At 33.1% G+C, this 3,201-nt stretch overlaps 1 non-coding gene across 1 annotated transcript; it reads right to left on the bottom strand.

The window, feature by feature from the left end:
• Positions 1–2,425: 2,425 nt before the first annotated feature.
• On the bottom strand, positions 2,426–2,529 carry LOC130951750 (small nucleolar RNA R71). The gene has a single exon (XR_009074083.1). It is a non-coding gene; the product is annotated as a small nucleolar RNA R71 (small nucleolar RNA).
• Between the last annotated feature and the right edge of the window lie 672 nt (positions 2,530–3,201).

The following is a 3,201-nucleotide window of genomic DNA, read 5'->3' as shown; positions in this document are numbered from 1 at the left end:
TGTGACAGAGCATTTGGACCTTTTTCACTGAGAGGATGGGATGTAGCCATTGACAACGATGATGCCCTGCATACAGCTTGCCATGGAAAGGAGTAAGAAGGATTGAAGGAAGAAGTAGGAAAGTAAAAAAAGAAAGGGCACAGTATCTCCATACGCTTATCTGAAATTCCCACTATTAATTTACATAAGTATTTCTATCCCTTTATTTTATTTATCTTTTAAATATCTAATCCAATTACATTTGACGCTACCTGACTGGGATTTACAAGATGACCATAACTTGCTTCATACCAACAATCTCTGTGGGATCGACCCTTACTCACGTAAGGTTTATTACTTGGACGACCCAGTACACTTGCTGGTTAGTTGAACGGAGTTGTGTCCACATATAGTAAAGAGCTATTATCTCAAATTAAATTTTATAGAAGTACAAAGAGTACGAATCACAATTTCGTCCACCAAATTTTTGGCGCCGTTGCCGGGGATTGTTCGAGTTTGGACAACTGACGGTTCATCTTGTTGCTCAGATTAGGTAATTTTCTTTTCAAAATTTTTCAAAAATTTTTTATTTATTTTCGTTTTTCTAAATAATATTTTTCGAAAAAAATTAATAAAATCATAAAAATAAAAAATATTTCATGCATTCATGGTGTTCTTCATGATCTTCATGTTGTTCTTGACAAAGTGTTCTTGTTTAATCTTGATGTTTTCTTGTTTTGTGTTGTTTGTTGTTTTTCATATGCATTTTTCGTTTGTTAGAGTCCATGCATTAAAGATTTCTAAGTTTGGTGTCTTGCATGTTTTCTTTGCATCAAAAATTTTTCAAAATTATGTTCTTGATGTTCATCATGATCTTCAAAGTGTTCTTGGTGTTCATCTTGACATTCATAGTGTTCTTGCATGCATCATGAGTTTTGATTCATAATTTTCATGTTGTGAGTCATTTTTATGTTTTTCTCTCTCATCGTTAAAAAAAAGTCAAAAAAATATCTTTTCCTTATTTTTCTCATAATTTTCGAAAATTTGAGTTGACTTAGTAAAAAATTTTCAAAATTAGTTATTTCTTACAAGTCAAGTCAAATTTTCAAAAATTTAAAAATCTTATCTTTTCAAAATCTTTTTCAAAAATCATATCTTTTCCAATTTTTCCTCTTTTTCGAAAATTTCAAAAATCTTTTTCAAAATCTTTCTCTTATCTTTATATCTAATTTTCGAAAATTATGCTAACAATTAATGTGATTGATTCAAAAATTTGAAGTTTGTTACTTTCTTGTTAAGAAAGGTTCAATATTTAAATTCTAGAATCTTATCTTGTAGTTTCTTGTTAGTAAAGTAATTAATTTTAATTTTAAAAATTAAATCTATCTTATCTTATCTTTTATATCATATCTTTTTCAAAATTTTATCTTTTTCAAAAATTTAATTTTAAAATATTGTATTTAACTTCTTATCTTCTTATCTTTTCAAATTTGATTTTAATATCTTTTTTAACTAACTATTTGACTTTTTGTTTGTTTCTTATCTTTTTCAAAACCACCTAACTACTTTTTCCTCTCTAATTTTTGAAAATATCTCATCCCTTTTTCAAAATTCTTTTTAAATTAACTAATTGTTTTAATTTTTAATTTTAATTATATCTTATCTTTAATTTTCGAAAATCATTAACTACTTTTTCAAAATTATTTTCGAATTCTCCCTCTCTCTCCTTCTTCTATTTATTTATTTATTTACTAACACTTCTCTTCACCTCTCTTCATCTCAAATCACTACCTCTATCCTTACCCATTCTTCTTCACTCTTCTCCCTTCCTTCTTCTACTAACAACAAGGATCCTCTTTACTGTGACATAGAGGATTCCTCTTTCTTTTCTTGTTCTCTTCTTCCCTATATGAGCAGGAACAAGGAAAAAGACACTCTTGTTGAAGCTGATCCAGAACCTGAAAGGACTCTGAAGAGGAAACTAAGAGAAGCTAAATTACAACAATCCAGAGACAACCTTTCTGAGATTTTCGAACAAGAGAAGGAGATGGCAGCCGAACCCAACAACAATAATGCAAGGAGAATGCTTGGTGACTTCACAAAACCAACGTCCAAATTTGATGGAAGAAGCATCTCCATTCCTGCCATTGGAGCCAACAATTTTGAGCTTAAACCTCAACTAGTTGCTTTAATGCAACAAAACTGCAAGTTTTATGGACTTCCATTTGAAGATCCTTACCAGTTTTTAACTGAGTTCTTGCAGATTTGTGAGACTGTTAAGACAAATAGAGTAGATCCTGACGTCTACAGGCTCATGCTTTTCCCTTTTGCTGTAAGAGACAGAGCTAGAACATGGTTGGACTCACAACCTAAAGATAGCCTGGACTCTTGGGATAAGCTGGTCATGGCCTTCTTGGATAAATTCTTTCCTCCTCAAAAGCTGAGCAAGCTTAGAGTGGATGTTCAGACCTTCAAGCAAAAAGATGGTGAATCCCTCTATGAAGCTTGGGAAAGATACAAGCAAATGACCAAAAAGTGTCCTTCTGACATGTTTTCAGAATGGACCATATTAGATATATTCTATTATGGTCTATCTGAGTTTTCCAAGATGTCATTGGACCATTCTGCAGGTGGATCAATTCACCTAAAGAAAACGCCTGAAGAGGCACAAGAACTTATTGACATGGTTGCAAATAACCAATTCATGTACACTTCTGAGAGGAATTCTGTGAATAGTGGGACGCCTCAGAGGAAGGGAGTTCTTGAAATTGATACTCTGAATGCCATATTGGCTCAGAATAAAGTGTTGACTCAGCAAGTCAACATGATCTCTCAAAGTCTGAATGGATGGCAAAATGCATCCAATAGTACTAAAGAGGCAGCTTCTATAGAAGCTTATGATCCTGAGAACCCTGCAATGGCAGAGGTTAATTACATGGGTGAACCTTATGGAAACACCTATAACTCATCATGGAGAAATCATCCAAATTTCTCATGGAAGGATCAACAAAAGCCTTAACTAGGCTTTAATAATGGTGGAAGAAATAGGCTCGGTAATAACAAGCCTTTTCCATCATCTTCTTAGCAACAGACAGAAAATTCTGAACAGAGCCCCTCTAATTTAGCAAACTTAGTCTCTGATCTGTCAAAAGCCACTTTAAGTTTCATGAGTGAAACAAGATCCTCCATCAGAAATCTGGAGGCACAAGTGGGCCAGCTGAG

The sequence above is a fragment of the Arachis stenosperma genome, chromosome 1, assembly GCF_014773155.1.
Source record: "Arachis stenosperma cultivar V10309 chromosome 1, arast.V10309.gnm1.PFL2, whole genome shotgun sequence".
In the NCBI taxonomy this organism is placed as follows: domain Eukaryota; kingdom Viridiplantae; phylum Streptophyta; class Magnoliopsida; order Fabales; family Fabaceae; genus Arachis; species Arachis stenosperma.
The sequence above is the reverse complement of the archived record's forward strand: the minus strand, read 5'-3'. Positions and strand labels throughout refer to the sequence as shown.